This window comes from Malurus melanocephalus, unplaced genomic scaffold, assembly GCF_030028575.1.
Source record: "Malurus melanocephalus ecotype Western Australia unplaced genomic scaffold, MMel_1.1 scaffold_788, whole genome shotgun sequence".
Classification (NCBI taxonomy): Eukaryota; Metazoa; Chordata; class Aves; order Passeriformes; family Maluridae; genus Malurus; species Malurus melanocephalus.
The window spans coordinates 35,563-61,239 of record NW_026624020.1 but is presented as its reverse complement, the minus strand read 5'-3'; the positions used below and the strand labels follow the sequence as shown (position 1 = coordinate 61,239).

General features: G+C 38.8%; 1 protein-coding gene across 4 annotated transcripts in view; it reads left to right on the top strand.

The window, feature by feature from the left end:
• Positions 1-25,677, top strand: part of TBL1XR1 (TBL1X/Y related 1) — a 102,633-nt gene that overhangs the window by 56,153 nt on the left and 20,803 nt on the right. For 3 of the 4 annotated variants that reach the window (XM_057385104.1, XM_057385107.1, XM_057385108.1), the window contains one exon: positions 12,160-12,227. The exons of the other annotated variant lie outside the window; for it this stretch is intronic. The gene's annotated coding sequence lies outside the window, so the exon portion shown is untranslated. The remainder of the gene's footprint in view (positions 1-12,159; positions 12,228-25,677) is intronic. 4 annotated transcript variants of the gene reach the window in all.

Genomic DNA, 25,677 nt, shown 5'->3' with positions numbered 1-25,677 from the left:
ATGCTGACTCTCTGTGGGACCTTGGTCTGTAAGACAGAGTAGCAGATGGTCCAAGGGAATATATATTAAAACAAAACAACAAAAGTCCTGGACAGGAGACTTTGTTGTTGATGTTTGATGTTGTTTATTGACCTTGTCTGGTGAGATTACGATCTCTTCAGTGCAGGAACGAAGTCCTACGTGTTTATGCAACCTTAGCACAATGGGGGCCCCATCTTAAAAAGGGATTTTTTTGGATGATGTGGGTAGCCAAATAAATGGTAGTGATAATGATGTTCATTATGTCTGGTTTTAGTTGTTGTGAAGGCTCCTTGAGCAAAGAGAGATGTGTCTGAAGTAAACCAGCAATGTTTTAAGTGAAATAAGTCCCCATGATCCCTTGCTTTTTAATTGTCTGTGTTTTGTAGATGTTTTTGTACCACTCCGTTTTATCCAAGTGTGTATAAAACCACATCAGAGATTTTACAAGGGTTTGTATCAGTGCATTTTGTGATTTATGCTCAGTAGTAAAGATGATGACTGCCAGAGGTTTTTTGGTTTTATATAAWCCTGGCTTTGCAGCCTTGTAATTCACTTGCTGTCTGTTTTGCAGTGCAGAACGGTGATAAAAGCTTTGCACATAGACTTGTTTGACTTTTCCTTCTCTACAAGTCATGGAATCACAGCTGTGGGGGTGGCCACCCCTCCTCTGCATGGTACCTGCTTGTTTTCCTCCCAGGCACTGATTTCTGGTAGCCTTGGTTTGGTTTAGTTTGGGTTTGTTTTTTTTTTTTTTTTTCCCCCTCGGGTTTCAGTATGACAAACGGAATTGAGAGACARGGTAAATAGAGATGAATGCTGTGAAAAATGCAGGTCATTTGTGTCCAGAAATTGGGTCAGGTTTTAACTGCATTGTCAAGGKTAGTTAATGCTTAAATAGTTTGCTTCTCAATATAAAAGGGAACTAAAGTGTATCTGCTATTAACTTTTTCTAGCATTCCTAAAATTATAATAGATACATTTAAACCTAAAGTACAACAGGTCTTGAAAACCCTACAAACCTTTAACTATTTGCAAGTGCTCTCAGTTTTCTTCGTGACAAAATGAGCTATTTTTGTTTTTCAACAATATATCTTGTGGCATATCTAGAGTGAGCCTCTTCTCATCTGAGTGTCGCTATGCTGAACAGACAGACCAGTTCTGCCTCGACCYGAGGCAGAAAATAACATTTTCAGTATATTTTGGGTACCATTTCTAGCAGATTAAGGAGCTGAATTTCAGGTCCATGTTCAGTTGACAGTGCTGCCTCATCCTTGTACCCCACGTTTGCCCTCGGCGTTACCAGAGGTTGTGTTCTTGAATAACCCTGTCTGCTTTTCTTGCTGCAGTGCACATGGTCATTGGATTTTGCTCTTTCCCTAACTGCAATTCAGGTGAAGAACACGATGGCAAAGGATTTATTGTTCCTGTGGTTATATAACAGGATAGCCAGTGACAATAATTTCAGTTAATTAGGTTAAATTCAGCGGAAAGGCAGCTTCTGTGGCATCTTGGAGGGAGAATCCTCTTACCAGGAGATCCACCTTAGACTGACCGTGGAGTCTGGGTTTGTCTGGTGGAAACTCATTCCCTCAGTGCTGTCAGGGAACCTGTGGGATATGAAATAGCAGTCTGAAAACATACTACTGACAAAAGGGTGTTCTTCTGTCAGCAGTAGGGGTAAAGTGTCCATTATTTCTTTGACTTCTTTCCCGTGTGGATTTTYTGAGTGATGTGTGTGAGGACTTACTAGAAAAGGACTTATTAGAAAACCACTTGTCTTTATCTCCTTAACATACACAAACCACTAAATTTGATCCCTGTTTCTATTAAAGATTAATTGAACCATAAAAAAAAATCATGTCAGATGTCATTCCCTCTGTAAAGCCAATTTTGCCTAAGGTGTGTGTAACTAAAAAAGAAAAATTAAAATGAAAACAATGTTTTCCTACTACTGATACTGTTTGCAAGTTTTAATATGAGTGTTGCAAGTAAAGTCACTTGGAATAGAAGAAAAATCAGAAGATATGAGCTCGGTATTGACTTGTTGCTGTTTTTACATAAAGCAGYTGGTGTGAGATTGGTCGTGGTGTTACAGCTACAGAGGCAAAACTGCTTCTTGATTGCTGGGCTCCAGTTTTATTCATAAGCAGAAGACATGTGGATTCCTAAAGTTGTTGCTTGAGTGAAATTTGCTGATTATGGAGACTTGCACTTAGCTGGTCAAGCCCACTTTAATCCTGAACATTTTTAAATGATCTCCTTAAGGTTTAAATATTTTTAGTATATATGAAGAAAAAGCCCATCAGGGGATGGATGAAACTATATTCATCTTTTCTTTCTTACCTTCTTTTCAAGTACCTTGCAGCTTTTCTGCTTGCAAGTGTGGCATTTATTAGAAAAGATGAAGTGTAAAGGGATATAAAAATATYCCACATGATGAAAGTGGCTCTGGATCTCAGCTAGCATTGTYATTTTGTTTCTYRCAGATCTTRTTTCCCTTTCCCARTTTTCTTCCTYTAGTTTTTTAATAGTTGTAGTGTTAAAGTGAATTCTAGGATAAAAGGAAAATTTAGGAGATAGAAAACCATACACAAYCTTGTTCCCAGACAGCAAATGATGATTTTAATAATTCAGGATTCTCTTCACTCCCCTTGGATTTAAAGGTGAATTGGYAACGTGCAATATCAGTTACAGCTACAATTGATTTCTTTGTGCAAGTACTTTGGTTTGCATAAATACATGAGAAATTAAACAGCTGGCACAGGCCCCCTGGTTTTGTGTAAATCTTAAGGCTACGAGGATGATTTAAWTTTTTTTTTCAAGATTCAAAAAGCTAGCTGTAGAAGGAAGTTCTGTAAATGGCATTATTAGGAGGAGTGTGCTCCTGCAAGCTGATGGGGAGTGATGTGATTCTATACCAAGAGGAAAGCTGAGCAGCAGTGATTACTGTGTTTCTCTTCAAGTCTGTCTTTCAAACATTCCTGACTATTCCAAATTATTCTGCTGTAAACCCATAAAAATAGATTATTATCCACTGAAACATGAGCACAGGTCACCTCTTGTTGAGGGGATGGTGTTCCCAAGTCTTAACTTTGTTTAGAGAGCTGTTTCTATGTAATTCTGCCTCCATTTCTGTTTTCTCTCCATGGTAGACATACCTGAAACAATGAGTCCTGCTTCTCTCTCAGCAGAAGGCTTGAGGCAATTCAGTGTGTGTTGGCACGGTTCCTCCTGCCAGCTTTCCATCTTCACTGAGCATCCTCTGCAGGATGCTCTTTTTTCCACTCTTCTGCAGATCGTGTCAGGCATCTGGAGAAAGAAAGGAAGGAGAACTGCTCTTAGGGCAAATCACAAAACCTAAACTGGAAGAAAWCTCAGTGAAATAGGCCATATTCTCTAAAAATGTAACTCGCCTTTCCAAAGTCCCTGAYGCAGTCTAGTTTTAACAAAGCACTCCTCAGGTGCATCATTTACAGAAGCTGCAGAGAAGGTGTGTTYCATGGTGATTGTGATTTCCTTGGTTTTGCCATGATAGAAGAGAAGAAATGGGAGAGGCCATGTCAGTATGAGCCACATGTGCAGTTTGTTTTTCCTCTCAGTGAGCTGGTGGTCACTGAGGGGTTGGAGCTGCACCACTAGTTCTTATCCTCCCCACTGATGGATAAAATATTTTGTTTAGAGGTTTTTTTTGTTGGTGGCTCTTCCATTTAAATCCACTTTAAAGATGGGGTAGTGCATTGTATTGCATCCCACGGTGCACTGCTTGTGGTACCATCAACCAAAACTTCTCTTTCTCTGGGAAAGAATAAAATCAGCTCTAGGAATTTATTATTACCATCTCCTGGACACTCAATCCTCCCAGCATCACTGTGTCCAKCTTCATTCCTGTGTATTATTTAACTCCCTTTTTTTATTTTTTTTTTTTAATTTAAAGTTTGTCTTTGCATAGACTTCCACATGGAAAAACATTTTCACCAGCTTATGTGATGTAATAAAGACTATTAAAATCCAACATGGCTTTTGTACGTATGGTTGCCTATAATGCAAGTTAGGTATTAATTTGGGAAGGCACACAATAGGGGTATTGTAATTGAGCAGTGGCTGACATGTCACTCAAAACTCAAAGTAGGTTGTACTATAAATATAGTCTCTTGTTTTGCAATTGACATTTTGCTAGTGGGTGGCTAATTTGAAAGGAAATAGACCAGTGATCTAATATTAATAACTAATTAATAGTTATGTGGGTATTTTAAGTCTATTTTTCTGCTTATTTATAGGCATATATTATTCATCTGTGCTGTGTATCCTTCTTTGCGTACGTGTTTAATTCTGAAACTTTTGCTTCGGTAACATTCAGGCTTTGCAATCAAAAGCTTGATAGCAAAGTTGGTGTGTTCTTCAAAGCCACTTTTTGAGGATGACAATTTCAAAGTAATAACACTTCAGCTACTGAGGGAAGTCTCCCTCTTGAAGCAAGGCCTAAGAGGAAAGCCCGTGAATGATGCATTGTCTACATCTCACCTTCACTTGTGACTCCTAAATCAGCATCACTCTGGATGTTTTCCTGTGTATGAAGCAGAATGTAGAGCAGTTTTTAGGCCTCCACTGAAAGTGTGTAGCTCGTAGACAAACCAAAGAGGAATGAAATGAGAGGCAGCATCTCACAAGCAGTTTGATCCTTTGGGATCAGAATAAAACATGCATTCCAGTGCACATTGCTTCTCACAGCATATGTGTTACTGTACCAACGAGATGTTATGTTCTTGTTTGCTCTGATGGGACAAACTTCAACATAGGTTTTCGTCTCTTCTACCTATTTCCCCTGCCTCCTGCCTTCTCTCGCAGGCTCACATTCATCTGTRAATTAATAAGCATGTGTGATACTTGTCCTTTTAATGAATTCTTAATTGAATTGATTATAAGGCAGGAAGACCATGAGAGATTCATTGTACTTTGTATATGCTTGATGTTTTTAGATCTCCTTTGTCATTTATCCAAACATTTTTAAATTCATTCCACCAAACTCCATGGGGCAGTGCTGTGATATCTGGGCCTTGCCTGCTAGCTGTGGAATTTGTGTGTGCTGTCTTTGCATCTCATCCCTCCTGTGTGAATAACTTYGCTGTGAGTGCTCAGCTCACACAGGGAACAAACATTTTCACTATCTATCGAGTTTGCATTACTCATTTAGCTACTGTCCTAGAAGCTTTAAGCTGTGTCCTAGAAAGTGTTTTCAGTTGTTGGATTAAAACCCTGCTGCAGGTACCTGTGGAACTCACCTGTTAGTGGGACCACCCACGGTCCCTTTGACCCCTGCATCTCCTGCACTCAGATTTTCTCAGCATTTGTTGGAAAAGTGAGGAAAAGTCCGTGTTAATACCAAATGTCTGAGTGTCACTGATGTGGGGATTTTAGCTGGGGAGGTTGGTGTTTCAGCCATGGGGTCCAGGCCATTTCAGAAAGTGCTTGAGGTTGTTGACCATTGATAAAATGCAAGTGGCAGTGTTTGTCCAGGTCAGAGGACAGAGTTGACACTGGTAATTCACTCGCCTGCTGATGTTYAAACTCTGCAGGACACGTGGTTTCTCCCATTTCCCTGATTTCAGGGCTGGTTTGAGGCATGTTGGAAGTGACTGTCAGGGGTTGTTTTGTAGTTTTTGTCCCTGTATATTTTTCTGGCTGTTTTTTCGTGACAGTAACATGTTTTTATTTTCAGTTCCCTGTGACTCAGGGAATCTTTTCTCTATGAAACAGCTTATTGCAGGCAGTATTTAACATAGTCCTGTTGATTCTCATGTAATAATGAGAACCCATCACAAGGTGCACTCTTAATCTGCCAAGATTTATAGGAAAAAATTATGATTCTTCAGCAACAAAAAAAAACCAAACTCTTAATACTTAAAAAAAATGCAGAAATTCTCCTGTATTTCAAGTGTTGACRTGATGGTGTTAGGTTGTAGGTTGGACTTGATCTMAGAAATATTTTCAACCTAAATGATTCTGTGTCGACTTAAGTGTTTTCTCCTCTGTGAAAAGCATATCTGCATCTGGGCAGTCCTGCTTGCCCTTGTAATATTTACTTGCTAATATTTTGTATTAAAAATAGTAAACCATGTTTGTTAAATAATACAGCAAGTCACAACACTTTAAGCATCCTAAAAATTACCAGTATTTCAGCCCTGGTGGTGCACTGGAGGTGTCTGTCAGACTCTGGGAATATGAAACATTGGTTCCTGTACAAGGTTTTTGTATCTTGAGCTGCTGCTGATCTATCAGTAAATTCAAGGAGCTTCACATCTGTGCTGTGAAGGGTTGTGAGCAGCAGCAACAGACCATTCATATGTGAGAAGTAAACAAGTAAAGTTCATGAGTGACTCTCACACGTACATGGGTTTGAAATATGGATTTTTTTAATGGCTGGGATCCTTGTTTGGTTCAGATGTATAGACTTGGAATCTTCCATCTGAATCGATTTTTGACTGTTTTTGTTTGAGTTTGTCTTACGTTCCATAAATATCTCGATAGTGCTGATTTGGTGTTCATAGGTTTTGGGGTGGTGWTTTGCTACATGAACATACAACTTGCTGTGTAGCACCACAAATTAGTGTACTTTTGCAAACATTTTTTTTCCCCCTCTCATATTATTAAAGGCCCATTGAGTCTGAAAATTAAGTAATGTAGCTTTCTACACACATGCATATTTTTCAGCGTAATTGGAAGATGTTTTGGATTACTGTCTTCAGGCCTGTGGAGCCAAGAACCCAATTATAGGCATGGTTAGAACACGATCGTGTGCGTTAGTCAGATTATAGCAAGATTCCAATAATGTGAAATTGCTGCAYGACAAATTAGTTTGTATAGATTTTGACAGTTGTTGCCTTTAATAAACTAAATTATTAAGCAATACACAGMTGCAATGCTTGCAAAATTGAAGAAAAATAGACTCTTATTTCCCTGTCAGAATCTTTTCTGTAGAGCAGGGCAAGCATAAGTCTGGTTTGAGTTGTTCAGTTGACTTTGTGACTGTCCCAAGATGATTTTGTCTCTGTGAACAGATGAGAGACAGGTTTCAAAAGCTGCATTTAAGACTTTGTCAGGCACCTTCTTTTTACCATTAGCRTTGACAGATGCAGTCGCAATCTTTTGGGCTGACACTTATTAAGCTAATATTTTGGGGGAGCGAATTGTCATTTTTGAATACATGGTGACTAGATTAATGCTGCCTGTTTATTTTCACTGCAAAACTGAGCCAAGAATTTACCTCGAGTCTCCTGGCAGAGTGCAAGTGCCATTGATGTTGGTAACCCCACGTAATAATTGAATTGGATCTCTGAAATCCAAGAACCTGTCGTTCCCTGGAGTAAGGTGTTACTACAACACTATAAAATAAAGCAAAATCTACTATATTCTAGCAATCAAACTACTCAATGAGTAGCTTTATACCTTCCTGTCCTGAGCTATGTTCCTGCTGTAGGTTTGAGAACTGCTGAACTGCCAACAATGACGGTATCTATGCTGTCAAGTCTCTATTTCAGTGATACAGACTTTATTTAGATAGGACATAATTATGATACAACCTGCTTTTGGTCCACTCTAGAATCAAGTCCCACTATTTTTACATGCATTTCCTGGCAAGTTAAAGCCCAGTTTGGGATCTGTAGCTCCATCCCATCTACACGATATCTGTTCAAAAGGAACTGAGACTCCAGCAGCACACGGTCACTGCCCTGCAGTTTGGAGCTCTCCTTTTCACAGTCCRAGAGCAGCAAGGGCAGACCTTATTTCTGAGTGTCCTTGGCTGCTGTCGCTTGCGGTGTTTCAGCTCTTGCACTTTTCTCCRGGGAGAACATGATGGCACTGACTTAATGGGGGTAAATGGAAAGATGAAGGCTGCTTGTTTTGTGTGCGTGGTGAGGGTGAATCTCTGGTCATGGATTCAGAGGCAGGCACGAAGAGCAGAACAGCCTTCTGCTCTCGGAATGCTGACAGTGATGATGGCTGATGGMGTAAAATCAGCTGCTAGTGATTTGTGTGGAATGGCAAGGGGAAAAAGAAAAAAAAATAAGAAAAATATATTTAATTACCAAATACTGAATTGGGAAAATGGTGGATTTTCAGGAATGAGAAAGATGACCAGCTTCACTATGCTTTTGAGTGGCTTKCATTTAAAGGGTGGGGTTGTTTTGAAAAAGAGCTGCAACCTCCAGAGATCATTTTTTATGAGTATGCAAAATAGTGCCTGTAGTATTTGCAATACCAGTCATGAAACAGTACTGTTGGAGGCAGCCTTTAAAAATGAAATATTTCTGCCTTYCAATTTGGTAAAATATTCCTGTGTTTGATTTTTTTCAATAAGCATATCCTTATAAGACTTAAATGCTTTAAGCCAAATAGTGTGAATTACGATCAGGCCAAAAAATTGGAATATGTGTCAAATAGAAAGAATGAGAATTTCAGCATCTTGTTTCCAAAATTGTTGTACATACTTCTTGCTTTTTTAATGTGCCCTTGGCAGTCAATCAACTGTAAGACTTCTTGAGCACCATCAATGTACTCTGAAAATATCCTCTGCACTTCTGTAATCGTTAAGAGGATGAATTATGGAAATGACAGTGGATAAGGAAAAGAAGGAAAGATGCACATTCACTTGGGACATTGCCTTGAGGCTGGTGTCATTTGTTGGTTGGATGGTCTTTGAAATGGAGGCATTAGAGGGAATAAGTTGTAACGAGCAGATCAAATATCTCATCTATAGTCATACTCATCATACAGAAAGAAAACARCATCAAATATTATTAACAGGTGGTCTAGTGGGAAGACAGCAGTAAACAATGCTTCCTAAAAGTGGATAATTTCTCTCTCCCTGATGGGCCACATTCAATTTATAAAATGCACATCAGGTTTTTTTATGACCACATAATTTACTTTGTCTTGTTTTTYCTAACTACGCATGATTTAAAATCAAAAGCAAAAACCCTAGTCAGTCATTAAAAAAGAGAAAAAATACTTGCTTGTTGAAAACCAACTTTTCTTTTGATTTTTTTTAAATTGAAAAATTGATATTTGCGTCCCAATCTAATAGCAGTAAGGTTTTTGTTTAAAAGAAATGGAAAAGAAAAATCAAAAAAGGTTGTGGAGAAACCCCCACCCATGGAATGGGTGTGGGCTCCGTGCTGATCAAGGAGCACGCTCTAGTGGCAGATTAATCCAGCATGGCCTTCTCGGGTGCCCATCCTCCACCATCACTGATATTAATCAGCTTCTTCAAGAAAGTGACATTTTTCACAGAATCTTTTTAAATTTGCCATTTCTGTTGCTGTCCTGTGCCAAGGCAAGTGCAATGTGTTTACATGTGGCATCATCACATGTATTGGTGGTAGTGAGATGAAATTCCTGCTCTCTAATTAATTTTGCAGTGGGGAAGTATATGTCTATTTTTGCAGATGGTTTTTAAATGCACAGATATTTTAAGCTGCAGAGGGAAAGATTTCATGCTCACGATGCACAAATTCTTATGGAGTGTGAGCATTTTAGTAACAGACACAGTTGTTAAGCTTGCCTGTTGGCATCACATAAAATGTTGGGTTCTCAAAACCCTGAGCATTTTTGCAGTGTTTTCTGGTCTTGTCTTCTCCCTGAGGCTGGTAAATCTTTTTTAGCCCTTCCTCTCYAGTTCATTTTGKTTTTTTGTTTTTTTCTATAATGAGACTGTAGGTTTACAGTTTTAATTCTCTTCAGATTTCTGAAAGACATGTAGATAGGCATCTTGTACGAAAGAAAAATAAAAYATGAAGTGTGTAACTGTGAAGCAATCCACAGCTGTAATGTAGATACAGTCAGGGAAATTATGCTCTGTGCTTACAGGTGAGCACACTGGGATGTGCTTCATTTCACCATATCACTTGGTGAGAATATAATTAAATGTGCAGTTTTTATCCTACATCCATTACTGTATATGAAGGGTTTTTTTTGTGACAAATCCTATTCACTAACATACWTAAAAACCAAAACCAACATATGTGCTTTTTGTAATCTGTCTCTGTAGCACATGCAGTAATTTTTACTGTCATTTATTAATTTGAAACAGATTAAAAATATAATTTAGATGATTCTCTAATGGTCGTGTTACGAGCTGCAAGTGCCTGCAGAAGTAGCTGACTATTAGGATCCAGCTGAAAAATTACWTTTGCTGCTTAGTCATTCTTAAAAGCCCTGTTCAGTTAGGCCACGCATTTAATTCTTGCTGTTCCCTCAGCCCTCTGGTGCCATGGCTGAGGAGTGAACTGTGAACAGATTTCCTGCTGCTGTGGGGAAGTTAATTGGTGAATTTCTGGTGTTCAGTGTGTTTTGTGTTTTCTGTGTGTGCTCCTTGGGGAACTGTGGAGAGGAAAGGAATTCCTCTTTAAGCAGCTTCTGTCAAGGGTGTGGTGGTTCTCTGCTCTGCTGTAGGGTTCTTTCTTCCTTTTGGCATCATTTTGGGGGTAATTTCAGTTATTTACTTGAGCAGAGTTTGTTCCAAATGAATGAAAAATTTTTAATGTACACATAAAGAGTACAAAGTTCAAAGTGTAGAAGTGTTGAAACTCACTGCTCGTCTTGTTTGTTCAACCAGCAGGATCAACATCCCCTTTTAATGACCTTTTGCACTTAGAGTTAAAATTTTATGAGTGTTTTAAACCTTGCTTCTGATGATTTTTTCCAAATTAAATTTTAGCAATGCAGTTGGCATATACAGTTAGGTTTGTAGAAATGATCAAAGCAGTACATAATAGCCTTGCAGAGAATTAAAATTACATTAATGGAGGGTCAGGACCTTTTCACTTATCTTGTGAACTGTTGTCAGTGTTAGAGGGAGGACCAGGACACATTTCCACTCCAGGGTGGGTGGTATTATGGTTTTGGAGATCAGTGTCCCTTTGATTATTGGAAGCTTTTCAGGGAGGGAAGGAGGAGAAGTTTACTTGATTCTCYTGGGAATTTAAACATGGAAAATGATTGCTGACCAAAATACCCTGTGGTTCCTCAATCAGGAGAAAACATTTTTAAGACTTATTGAGCTTAGCAACAGACTAAATAGCAGAGGGTTTCTTGGAGGTCAATGGTTGCTTTTAGGATGATGGAAAGTTTGAAATGCTAAGTCCTGTTTAAGGCATGTGTTGCCTTCTTGCTTTTAATCCTAGTATTAAGGAGGTGCTTGGGAAGTTTTAGTGTTATTTTCAATGTATTTTGTGAGCCTTTGTAGCTGGAGTTTAGTACTTAGAAAATTGTTTGCTCTTTTCCAGATCTTCTTCCATGGGGCAGAATTATCTGTTTTACTATTGAGTGTATCCTGCTTCAAACAGCATTTTTTTGATATGTGGATTCTTTTCTTGTGGTGCCCAGACAGTGTTCTTGTGCTTCTGCCTTCAAATCTTCTCTTTAATCCCTTAGTTTACATAGGATCACTTTCTAATGATTTAATCTGCAATGAATATTGGTGATAGGAATCACCATGTTACACAAATACAGGATCAGTAATTATTCTGATCACAGGTGCATAATGWATTTCTAGGGACTCTTTACCTTTTGAAGTCACCTGTAGAAATTAATTTCATGAGGGTATTTTAAGGATTGTTCATGTAACACATTATTTACAATTTGTTGGTCTGAAATTCAGCTCCTATATTGTCACTTTTGAAAATGCTGGATGGTTTGATCATGGCCTTGTGTTGAATCATTTTAGTTTGTATTGGTTAGCACTGCAATAATCTACTGCATCAATACTTACCCCTGTRTAAACTTTAATCTGGAGTCTCATAAAGTGAGACTTTATGTCAATGTGACAGACAAAAAGAGCAGAAATTCCTTTGAAGCTAATGCRCTATTCTTTGGTGGGGTTTTGCTTTCAAAGAGTGAAAAGAGGATAGAGTTGAAACTTTGACTGTAATTTGTTTTTTAAATAAATTCCATGTAAATAATCAAGGTCTCTATTTTTTGTTTGTTTATATTCTTAACTAAGCATATATTGTTATCAGTAGGAAACTGAATATTGTTTTAATTCTTTCAGTAAAAAGACTGGTAGAAAAATAGCTTTTATCCTTTTTTCATCCTTTAAAATAAATATTGATAGAAACTATCATAATATGGTTTGTGTTACAGGTGGTGTAATACCAAGGGCTGTACTGCTGCCACATCACAATTTTGTGGGGTTTCAGAGAGTAGTTCTGGTAAGGACACTCAATGATTTATCTATTTATTTGTCATAAAAGTGGACTGTATTTTGGTACAATCTAGTATTGCGTGCATTTACRGTATTTGTTAGGTATCAGTTTCTGCAGTTCACTGAATCCTTGCATTAAGTGTTCTTTTATTCACTGGTCTTTAACAGCTCCTTTTGGAGCTGTTAGTGTCTCATGTGTAAATCCGTATTCATTTTGTTGAGAGTTATGATATAACACATCAATTCACAGTATGGAAATATTAATAAATAGACCTTCTGTCAAAACACATTGTAAAAACTGTATTGTCTTCTTGAAGTGTGGAGTCACTATTGCCTTGGTGTGTATCAGTTCTTAAAGAAATGATRGAAAGTTACTGTATTTTGATTATAGTATGTTTTTTTCAAGTGCTAAAGTGGTGTCTTCCTAAAGGAAAATACAAGTGTGTGGTTCAGAGGGCAAATATCCAGACCATGTGCTGTTATTAGTGTCWTCTTAAATGTAATGTAGTCATGATTTTGCAGTTGTTTTCTTTAAATGTATGTAACTGCAATTTCTCAATAATTTCTTTTGATTTTGGAAACTTTCCTTAAATACATTTTCTTATCTCTTCTCCATGGCTAGAGTTAGAAGGGAGATGAGATTACCTATGCTTATTCTTGGAAAGGGAAAATTCCCTGTACACCAGGCCACCAGTAGCCATGCTCWAGTATTGTGCAAGGGCACAATTGAGCATTTGTTCTTCCAGCAGGAGATAACTGAGACCACATTTGTATCTGTAAAATTTTTAATATATACCATAATTTAACAAATGTCTTGTGGGTGTAGCAGATGTCTTTTCTTTCCCCAACAACCCCCCACCCCTCCCTTTTTTTTAATTCACATTCCCCTAAAGTTTTTGGCAAGCTCTTTTTGTGTGCTGTCTTAGATCTATAGAGGGCACTCAAAGACAGAGGGAATTTGTTTTAACAAAGCTTATCTTGCAAATAGTCCCCCACAAGGTAGAGAAGGCTTTTGCTGATGTTCTTTGTGGCCTTGTACGGTTGTGTTGTACTGGCTCTGCTCTAAGATGTCACTTAAGCAGTTGAAGGCAGTGGGGCTAGAATATGTTTAAATTCTTCAGGATTGATCTGTATTTATCTGTACTTTCTGTAAACAAGGTGGGGTCCATGAGAATTTCTCAGTGGGGTTCTCTGGTCAAGCTAAGAAACAAATAAGKTCTYTATGTGCTGGAGATATTGAGRAAAAGATGTATCCTTGCTTGAGAAKTCTCTAGACTGATAAATGGAGGAAGCAAAAGGGTACTGGAAGTTGTGAGTGAATAAAGACTGAAGCCATTTTCCCTTCTGTCATTGCATGAGGTTGGTTTATCTGAAATAATTGGGCATGGTGCTGCTCACTCTGATTTCCAGCCCTGTAAGTACATACTGCCTTGAGCATGCACCAGTCATGCATGTAGGCCTACTTTYGAGTTTCTAAATCTTGGAGTGGAAGAAAATGAGCTTTCAGATTTATAGGAGAGAATGGCTTTGGGATGGTTTGAGTAGCATCACTCAAGAAGGTTAAATGGCAATTCCACAAAGTAAAAACATCATAGCTTTATAAATATTGTAAGGGAAGAGAGATGACGGGAGCTCTTTGGAGTCTGAGAAATACTGAAAATTTTTCAAAATGTTGTGAGCAATTTGTGCAGTACTTATTAAACTATAATGTCATCTGGAGAAGTCATGGGCTTCTTCCTCTCTATCAACTCTTTAATTTCAAAGAACGCTCCCATTACTGGGAATGGGTGAGCAGAATTTTGAATGCATAGACTCTAATTGAGGTAAGGTAAAGATAAACCAAAGATGCTGGGTTTCTTTTTGTCAGAAGATATCCTATCTGATTTGTCTGACTCTGAGCTAGCAGAAGTAGTTACTGTGATTGGTTAATTCTGCAAAAAACAGARTAGAGGTCACTTGTGGGACAAGCTGAAGACCATTTCAGTGCAGCTGCCTGTGTAATAGTGGCCTGCAGTTACAAGACAGGGTGTATTTCYATCTCTGCTAATGTTTTAGCTTGACTCAGCAAAACTGTTTTCTCTACACAAAGCTACAATTGTGTTTCCAACTGCATCAATGGAGGAGCAGTTTAATTCAAAATAGCACCTTCTGATGGAGGGGGGTCCTTATCGGACAGATGAGGTATTGTCAGGTTTTGAATAGTTTGCTTCAAAGGGGATTAATTAAAAAATTAGTGAGAACAGATGTCTGATGTTGGCCTGAACAGTTAGAAAGAAGAGGAAATGTCCTGGGTTTGAACTTTTTATCTTAATTGGATCCTTTGTGACTTTCAGCCCATTTGRTAAGAGTTTCTTCAGTAGACTCTCCTGCTTCTCATGAGCAAAGCTAACACCGTTAAATTTTAAGGTTTTTATGTGTGGGTATAGGCATTCAGGCAAGTTTTTGCATACAGCTTGGAAGGATGATTCCTTCACAAAACAAAAATTCTGTACACTACAGGCTGCTTTAGTGTAGCTTTTTTATATCCCATGTGCTATACAGAAAAGCAAAAGAGTGTTCTTTTAAACTACATTTTTATATATTTTCAAATGTCATTACATATTCTTCTACAGGTGTGTTCAGGCTCCTTTTACCAATTAGACCTTCTGTACTGTGCCAAATTAGCAAAAGGAACATTTGCTATACTGCTTTAATCTTCTAAGATCAACAATGCAATTACTTCTAGAGATGCAGGTGACTTTGCAATGTGTAGGAGCCGTCTGGGGCTGTGTTATGGCAGGCATGATCATCCAATCTCTGGGAATTTTTCCTTTACAGTAGTATAAATATGCCTCTAGACTTAAGYACTGATGAAGTATCAGAACTTGGCATTTATTCAAAGTTGTCCTTAGTGTGGGATAATTTGAGTTAGGCAAAATATTCCAGTTTCTACAGGCAAGGGAAGAAGCTTGTTTTTATTTTTCAGGGCTTTCTGTAAAAGAAAAGACTGCTCTTGATGATTCAGATATTGGAACAGTTCCCAGTAAAAAAAAAATAAAAAAGGATATTTTGCAGGGTATGGAAAATCTGGTCAAGGATGATGACAGTGTGGTGTGCCTCTTCCATGTATTACAGGCATCTCACCTCAGCATACGTGCTATTCTTAATATTCTGCCAAAAGACCACTGGTACAGCTTCATTTTGAGAAAAAAATAAGCAGATGCTGAAAGCAGAAGGGGGRCCAGCTTAATGTCTAGACAACTTTTGGAGGCATGAGTGAGTTTTTCATCAAATATATATATGCTTGAAGGGAAAAATCAATACAGCTTCTTATTGAACTTTGGGTATAGCTGATATAGATGGAGATGTCTCTGCCAAAATACACAGCATTAATGCCTAGACAGTACAAGTTTTGCTCATGAAAACCTCCAGAGTTAGAATTGAGGTGTGGTACAGAGTAGGACATGGAGATGCGGAGATGGAATGTCTGCATTGAAAGTGGTTATTGTAGCAGAAACTGAAAATTGTATAAATTAAGTGAAGAGATACTTGAAGGCTTGGAAGACAATGTGGTCCAACACTCTGGCTGGGGTGTTGCTGGGGTGAGGTGTTTTTGTCAGAGCTGCCTGTGTCCCACCAGGGTCTCGTGTTGAGTGTCCACTCTGAGAGTGGGACTGGACCGAGGGAGTCACTGCACTGCCCCTCTYGCTCCTTGGTTGTCACCCCACTGAGGCAGTGACAGCCCTGAGGGACCATAATGGCAGAATGGTGGCTCAAGAATGCCCAGTCTTTTATTTTGTAGAAWTAAAGCAGCACTCTGCCCTAATGACTGACCCCAACATCCCTTACCCCACCTCTGGGCCATCTTTTCCAGAGCTGGGGTTGCTGTTGCTTTATTTCTCTGTTAGTTCATGACAGATCACCCCAGAATTGCAGATTGGTATTCAGTACAGTGAAAAAAGCAATGGGGATTTTTACATTGGTCTCACATTCCTGTTATTTTCGGTTGCAAGTGGAAAAYAGGATGAGTGCAGTGATGGTGCTGTGTCACTGCCTAGGACAATGAATCAGTGCTGTCTGCACTCGCTCGTGTTTATGAGTGGCCATGCCCAGTGTCTGGAGCAGAGCTGAAATCAGGAGTGTTAAACCCCTTCTGGAATATTTGATTGTTTAACAAATGCAAAGAGCTTTGCCTCTTTGAATACTAAAATTAATGTTTATCAGACATTATTTCTCAAATTCTTTCATGGCTTTTGAGAGATGGGTCTGGGTAGGAAGTAGCCACAAAAGGCAAAAACTTTGCATCCTGTTCTTCATTAGAAATAATTCCAATGAGGCATCAAAGTAATCTAGATGCTTGTGGAAAATTTAGCTGCCTAATTTCAAAGTTTACCTGAAATTAAATTTTGAGGTGCCAAAGTGATTTCTGATTCACTTCAGTGGTTCTTTTTCTGAAATAAATTTGTAAGTGTTAAATTCATTTTAATTAGTACATTTTTTTAATGAGCAATATCTGATTTAATAACTTTCTTCCTGCTAATTGGTCTTCAAYGAAAAACAACCCCTAGATGAAGATGGTTTCATGTTGCCTTTTTGCACCTGATATTRTTTACACTGATAACTGATTTCTGTCATTTGTCTAGACACTGCAGTTYGATTATTCCTGAACAAAATTGTGCTATAATTCTAAGATGGCTTCTTAAARTCTTAGAGCTGTGGTTTGCACTTCTTAATAGTGGTGTTGCTTTTGGTTTTATTTAAGAATAAGATGGTGTTGTAGGTGGCATTGGTGGAGCTGTATGAGGAAAGGAGGCTTTTTTTGCAGATTAGCARCCAGTAGGGCAGGGATAGTGCAGGAGTGTGGGAGTAGACACAGCTCACAGAGATCCTTCACAAGCATTCTGGTTTTGCATTCATGTGACCAATCGCAGGAACACGTTATCTATGAGTTTTGGTTTTGTGAAAAGTGGGGGGGGTTTTGCTTTTTTAAAGCATATCCTGAACTCATAATTGTTATTTACCTGCAGATTCCCACAGGCTCATTTCAGGCAGCTTTAGTGAGCAGAGGTGGATATGAAACTGCTTGGGCAAAGTAAAGAGTTGAGTTTTTAATCTCAGGGTAAACTTTCTTAAGCTTTCTTTAAAACTCCATTCATGCATAATGCTGCAGTCAGTCGTGAGTTACACGTCTTTAAATCTCTGGAGGTGAACATATTGGGGCTAGAAGAACTTGTCAGTTTACATTTAATTTATTCYAGGCTTCAGGATATGTTTCAAGGCTGTGGAGAAGTTTGAATACTAAATATGATGAATGTTAGCCTATATTTTCAATACCAAATTCTGCTGGCCAACTGCAGTTAGATATTTAATATCTGGGTTAATGGAGAAAAGCTTGTTTAAAGTGCATTTCTGCTATTAATGTTACAAGTACCAATTTACCTGTTTGCCATCAATCCACAACTCATGAGTAACACTGACCTTGTCCCGAGATGTTAGTAGTAGTCAAGGTTTTTTGTTAAAAAAGTCCACAACAAAGCCCTGCATTGTTATTGTATATAATTAATAATTAATTCATTGTTTTCCCTGTCCAAAGGGCAGTCTCTTCTTTTTCTTCATCCCAAATTTAAAAATAGATAAAGAAATCTGCTTCCTCTTGAGCTGATTCTTTGATTAATGGCCACTAAAGCTGGAAATTATCCTTCCTTGTTAACAGTTTGTATTTTCCTGACTTGAAATTTCARTAAATTGTAACTGAAGGATCTTCCCTGTTTCCTGTGGGGTTGTTAGGTTAGTGTGTTTTTCCCTTTTTTCACCCCATTATGTTATTCCCTCACAGGGGTTTTACGTTTCATCCTGAATTTTTCAGAAACATGGGACTCAGAGCTGTTACTGTTCAACAAGACATCTGCCTCAGGAAAAGAATTGGCAGCTTTTATGCACTCACAAAGGAATTTGAGAAAAATTATTTGTTATTCCCAAATTAGATGCTGCCAGAGTACATAATTCCAAAACTTCTTTTCTCATGGGAAAGGCATAAAAGACTAGGCTTAACAATGGGGAAATAAGCTGGGTTTATTTGCGTTTAGAATGGATCAAAGCCTCTTCAAGACCTGTTCTGTGCACTGAGCACCTCATTGCTGTCTCTTTTTCATATGTTTATATCCCCAACACTGTGCTGTGCCTGATAATCCCTGATCTTTTCTAAAACAATGGAGGAGCCAGGAAAGATGTTCACACACACAGAGCATCATTTCACTCTAGGAAATGCTTYTCTTGCTCCATTTATATGGTCAGTGTTATTTATAGAGTAGTTCTGTCAACTTTTTATACTGAAAATCATATCTGCACTTGAAAATAACTTTGCAGGTGCTGAAAAAGCTGAGGTGAGAGTATTGAGGCTCATACATGGAGGGAAGGGCAAATGAGGGAGTGGATACTTTGCTGGAAAAGCTCATGTTCATGGAGCTGTCTGTGCCCAGACCAATGCGTGTTTGATTTGAATTTTAGTTTGGTTCTTCACTAGGAAAGAGGAACCAGTCCCCAAAGACCTGCAGAAGTTTAGTATAGTCACCTGAGTAATGATATGAATCTTCATAAAACCTAAAAATCTAGTGTTTTACAAAAAAGCTGTTCCAAAACCAGGAGGCAGTGGTGGTCACCAGTAGTGTTTCCARATTTGGACTGTGGCAGAATTCATTGTTCTCAGAACTCCCAAGCAAGGGCTGCTTGGGTCCCTGCGGGCTCAGCCTTGCAGGTCCCCAGTCACACCACAGAGCACAGTTTGGAGTCTTTACATTTTGGTTATGCAAAAATTCTGGATGTGCACTATGAGATCAGYTTGAGGTGCCCAACTAACAGGCTGTGCTGAGCTGCAGGCACAGCTTGGGGCAGAGAGAAGATGCTGGCTGGCCCCTGCAGACATGCTCTGGTCCCAATTTTTGCCCCTGTTTAGATGCTGGGAACTCAGAGCAGTGCTGTGCTTGGTTACTCTGTGCAGGTGTCACTCTGAATCACCTCGAGTTGTTGTTATTATGGCAGCATTAAAAACATTTCCTTATCAAGAGTGAGGGAACCCACTCTGGTAAATACACTGGAGTCAGACAAAGGCCTTTCTCCTGCAGGCGGTTCAGGACATGACTCAGGGCACAAGACTAAACAAACAAGGACAAATGAAATGAACAGGGTTTACTTGGATTAGAAAACACTGCTGATTTTTTTGGTTTTCAACCAGCAGAATTTATTTTTGCAAAATGTTAGCGGCTTGTGTTGTAATGAAAAGTAGCGAAAGAAGAACATAAGAAAAAGAAGTGACTGAAGGAGGTACAGACCAAGTCAGTGCTTTATCACCGAGAGGTGGACTCGGGAGTGCAGAGTATGTGCAGGCAGTGCAYGGTGAGGAGGTGAAAACCAGGGCAAATGCGTGACCACAGGCTCGAGATCGGATGTCAGATCAAGAGATGAAAGCTGGAAGATGGATCACCAGCTTGGGAAAGATAGCAAGGGCAGTGGAGAGAAGCTGCAAAAGGGTGACAGTGCATAAAAAGGGAAGAGGAATCCACACAGCTGCATGAAAAAATCCCCAGTCAAGACAGGAGTGCAGAAATACCTTTCCACAGCTGCTTCTGTGAGCTACATCTGCTGTTTTATTACCAGCAGGTAGCAATGTAAATATTTTAATCATAACAAATAGAATCCATGCCAGGCTACACAGTCACTAATCACCATTCCACAATAAGATTTACAGAACACACAAACCGCTCCCCCCAAAAGTGACAGACAGCTGAAAACCGACTAATTACAAAAGTCTGCCCAAACTTCAGTAGTTTTCCATGGAGAAATAAGWAGCATTAGTTGGAGAAGGAATCCTATTTTGTAAGCCATCAGCATCCAGCAGTAGCATAGTGAAAAACTATGTCACTGTTAGTGCACCAGTATCCATCAGCTCAAGCAATTGATGTAGATGTAATCACTGTCTCTAATAGAAATAAAGTCAGGGTAATGGAACATTGTCACAGGATCAATGTCTCCTGTTTTGAAAATAAACCCCCTCAGCTTTGCTTTTGCATTTATGTACCAGCAGGCGACCACATCATTCAATTCAATTGACACAGTCCCTTAGAGCCCTGAATGATCTATTGTGGGAACATCAGGAACAACATATTGGAAAAAATGGAATGTTCCTGATCTGACTTGCAGGCCACGTTATTTAGTGAGTTTTCTARCAGTAAAAATGGGAATAAATCAGATGAAAGCAGAAACTTAGCAYGGGATGGAGACCTTGAACCCCATTTAACTGTTAATTTCTACAGGTTCTTGATCAAAAAAGACTGAACTGCTGGCATTGTTTATTTGCAATGGTGGTGTTCACAAATGGAAAATCATTTTTGGATGTTGCCCTTCCGCACCTTAGTCTCAGCAGAAGCCCTYGATAGGGCTCATTTTTACTCACTCAAGGGCTCTTCTCAATCTGTTATTTTCTCAGAATTTTTTACACAGTTTGATCCAAGCGAGGTTTAATGGGTGTGCTCYCACATTCATCCATAATTAATTTCTTGCAAAGGCTTCTTAATGCAGCGCAGGAGATCAGCAGCCACAGAGTTGCATACYTAAAGCCAGGTGCGTGCCAAGAAGGCGTATATAGGATTTTAAACAATGTTGCAGAAAAGGCTTCTTGCAATTTTCACCTTTCTTGGACTTGATTCCAGCAGCTGTTCTGTGTCTGGATCCAGGGAGCATTAGCAGACTGCTATTTTAGCACTTAGTAAAGCCATTGAACAATTTCACAAAGCCTTCTTGAGACAGGGTCTAAAAGTTTGATTGCAGAAGTCTTTATTTATTGGAATTAGGTATTCCTGAAGGACAGTAACTCTGTTTAAAGGGACATCCTTCTTACAGCCTAAGTTGCAGAGCTTGTTTGGTGTTACCACTGTTCCTGAGATGGCCCCTYCAATAAGAAAATTTCCCCTGTTGAGGGACAGATGGAGAGATGTCTCTCTCTGGAGTAATGCCAAGCAACTGTCTGGTGCTTCCCTCTCCGTTACAGAGATATATTTAGCACACAGAGCCTGGAAGTTGGACTTTGCAGGTCATCTTGAAGTAATCCATACTGGCCAAACCTACACCAGTGCTCCCTCAGGTAGACTGTGCTAATTCTGGTCATCAATCAGCACCMATYRCTTTCTAATCAGTTGTACAAGTGCYRYRTTTCCARTTTTCTTGCCATRAGCATCTGTCCAGCCTGTGTGTKGGTAGGAGGGTCTAACTCTGAAGGTCATCCCTTCAAGCCACAGGTTCTTCCTTTCTAAAAATGCCTTTGGTCTGGATTAGATGTTTGATCAAGGAGCATTTTATAATATTTAACTGTATTTCCTGGTATGTTCTGATAATTATTTTAAGTATTGAAGGAAGATGGTGGTTTCACTTTTGAACTACTKTGTCTGGACAGTTTTCATTTAATCTAATTTGTCTACATCGGGGAACTTGAACTCTWGTGATTAAAAATCATTCACCAGACAAGATATTTGGGCTTGGAATCTTGTGGGGAGACAGGGAGGGATGGTTTTTATGAAGTGATAAAAAATGAGGCAGGACTTATTGCTCATGGCTTTACTGCATGTTCTGAGCAGCTGAGTTTGGCTTTTAAGTTTTAAAGGAATGTRTTTGAATCTGCTGAAGGATGTATCAGGACGAGTTCCATTTCTACAAGGTTGCAATTGTCATGCAGAAGTGTYGTGCCTTGAAAGAGGTGTCACAGAATCACAGAATGATTGGCATTGGAAGGCAGGCATCTCTGGAGATCATTTAGTCCATCTGTGTCTATTTTTGTTGTTACCCAGGGAATTGAAAAGTCTTTAAAATACTAATAAACAACACCTTTTTGCTATTCTGATACAAGAAATAGGGAGAAAAATCTCYCCCAAATATATTTTTTMWTCTGGTGTTGCACTGTAATAATGTGGGGAGGAAGGTTTAAGAACCTAAAGTGTTGAATAATGTCTCAGTACCAGAAATATCCCTGTATCTTTAGTCAGCCTAGAGAATAACAAAATGTGACTGCCAAGAATTAGTTTAAGATGCCCTACAGCTGTCCAGGAAGATGTATTTTCAACTCCAGAAAGCACAGAAGTTTGCAGTTTTGTAGCCATGGCCCTGGAAATACAATATTGGATATACTGTCRCTTGTATCTTTGCTGTAACATCCGGAATTCCAGCCTCAGGGGTCACTCAGCATATGACTTTAGGGAGGAGATTCGTAGTTCAGTAATTAAATACTACTTTGCTCTAGGCAAAATCAACAAATGGGTTTCATCTGCAGCATATTTTGTAACAGTACTCAGGACTGGGCTTCATTTTTCAGATAAGTAGACAGTAACTTACTTTTAGCCAAGGTTTTGGGTGGTATGCATTTTGTTGTGAGCTTTTTTTGGTTTTTATTTTTTTTTCCTTCTCTTCCCTTTCAGGGTTGTAATTCTTTTTCTTCAGAAGATTTCAGACTGGCTTTGTCATCTTGTATTCTTCATACTCTCAAATTGGCATGGAAAGACAGAGACTGTTGCCATAAATTAGGTCACTAAAGCTGAAGTACAGAATACAAATATTTATCGCCTGAGCTAAGGGAAGGCAATTCAGATGAGGAAAGGAAAAGGGTTTGTTTTTTTTGTTTTTTTTTTTTTTTACAGTGTTCAGAAATTAAGCTGTATTTTTGAGGCTAAAAGCAAAGCAATTGAGTTAAACAATGAACATGAGAAGCGTCTCTTGTTTTAAATTACTAGAAGGAAAACTAACAAAACCTAATTGCATGAGGAATCAGTAAGAAGGTTTGTAAGATAGAATTACAGATAATTTTTATGCAAGTGTATGTGTGGCATATTATGGAATGTTAAACAAAAGGGCATTTAAATATAGCAATTTATAGGCACAGGTAAAAATATAGAAAATGAGAGCACTTTACTTTTGAGATATTAAGGAAAAAACATAGGCATTTAACTTGCAAAAATGTTTTTCTTTTAATTCAGAATGTTAGAAAGAATTCCTAACTACAGATTGTCAGGTAGTAGGAAAACTGTACTAAGGGCTCACTTGTACTGTGCCAAATGCAGGGTTGGCCCCCATCTCTCAAGTGAGAGCAAATAGGAGTCTTTAGAGCAAGTAGTTGACACAAAGAAAAGTAAACTTTTTTTTTTTTTTAAAGTGTGATAAATGTTCATTTTGACTGAAATTGGTATCTAGCAAATTCTTGTGGAGAAGAATGTACAGGTTGAGTTGTACACTGGATGCTTGATAAAAAGAAACCACCAATTTATTTTATGARTTTTCCTTTATAAAGCATTTCTGAAGAGCTATACAGAACTTTTCTTTGGATGTAGTTCTAGAAATTTTATCAGCTATTGGGGTTAGACCACCACATTTCAGGAAAGRGCCTTTGGAGAAAGCTTTCCTAGAACAGCAGGCACCAGGAACAGCATTTTGTGGTTTAAAATTCCAGTTCTGCAACCTACTTCCATGGTGGCTTTGGTGTCTGAATGAAGTCCTGCTGAAACCTCACACATCCAGGAGTTTGCCTGGTCTGAGTGGTTGGATTGAAATTGCACCCTTTGCTCTTTTTGATTTAATTGTCATGGCCATTAAAAACGTGAAAGATTCTTAAGCAATAATTAATGAAATGGTATCRGTGTCTACGTGCACATATGCTAGCAAAATATTTGTCTGGATTTCTTGCAAAAGAGGAAAAAATAAAAGCTCTTAAGGGCAATATTTCTGTTGTAGGGGATTTATTGTTTCTGTAGCCAGACTTCTGTTTTCCACGGATAAATGTAGCCGTCTGTTTATGTCTGAATATTAAGCATTCTTCAGAGCTACCCAGAGCATTAGCTGCTCCCTTATATCATCTTTGGTATCAAACTAATGATGGGTATGTTTTTGGGGAATTATTATTCACAGCAGCCTGCCAGGTTTTCCTGTTACCCTAYCTAATGAGAATGTGTTAGAGCCCGCCTACAACTGCAGAAATATCACTTTCTTAGCCTGTTATTTGATGATACAATAACTCTAATTGTAGTGTAACTCCAGTATATGTTATCAAACCGTGATTAAGAGATACCCAGTGATAATCTGATGTATAAACTTTCTCTGCCAGTTCMGGTTTGTCTGAAAAAAAGCCCCCTAAACAACCAAAAAAAAACCCCTATTAGGCCAGAAGCCATATCRGGCGGCATCTGTTCTCCAGAATTTGGCATGAATCTGGACAAGGAGCACAATGCTAGCACAAACATGTGGAGTGGAATAATGATTYGTCAGAAAAGCAGGTTGCACCTTTGGGCACTGATTAGCCTGCAGATGTGGTGTTGGTGGGAGTGGAATTTGATCTCCTTATTAATGGTTTTTATTTGTAAGTTTTACCCCGATTAGGGACAGAGATGCTGGAGTGAACACCCCCTGTCTGCCTTGGGGTAAGCACAGGAACATGGGCACAAGGTTGGGAGCAAAGCCAGAGCTGGTGGTGTCTCTGGGGTGAGAAACCTCATTTCCTTAGAAAAAAATACCTTCCAAATGAATTTTTGTGTGATTCCTGGCATGAATGAGCGGGTCAGTTTATTTGAAGCACAGGAGTGTGTCTTGTATGCTCCTGACCCGTTCTTGCATAAATCTCAAGGCCAGGATCAGTATAGACAGTTGACTTTTATGGCTGATGTGTGTAATGCCTGATAAATTTTGGGAGTTCGGGGATTTTGCGTAGCAGCATTAAAAATTACCTGATAAATCTGGATGCTCTGCTGATTCTAACTGAGCAGTGGTGTTACAAACCACAGGCCCATCCTCTGGGAAGAGAAATAAAACCTGCTGAAATTGTCTTTCTTTTGAGCAGGGACTATCGATCCTGGTGTGCTCTCAGGGATTGGAACCCATGAGCAATTTGGGCATTGTTCATAAGCTCTCATGCACATCCTTTTTTAACTTGTGATGGGGTATTTTATTTATTTATTTAATCCTGGTTTCTACCAGTAAGGAATCTACTTTGCCTGCACTGTGCCTACTCTGAGGTGCAAAACAAAAGTAGAGGCAAGTGGGAGAGATTTCCTTTAAAAGCACTTTTGGATTTAAAGCAGCAGTGTGGGTGCATCATACTTTGCCATGTAATTCCACAGAATGTTTTGAGGAAGATCTGGCATTTTTTTTAGGGCAAGGAAAAAAGAGGGGCCTGAAGGATCTCATTATGTTTTCAAAATGGGTTTAGGACATAAATCAGCAAATATTTTAAAGTATTTTTAAGGCGCCCTATGTGAATTAGGCAACAAATCTAAGACAGCTAGAAATTGCGTGTTAACTTCTTATTTTTGTCTCATTTTTCTGTGTCTCTTTGGTGATTTCATTGCTGCCTCTAAAATAAAGAGCAATACTAATACCTATTAAAATGCCCAAAATAAGGAGTTGATTGCTTGTGGAAGTAAGTGAATTTGGGGAAAATAAGTTAGCACTGA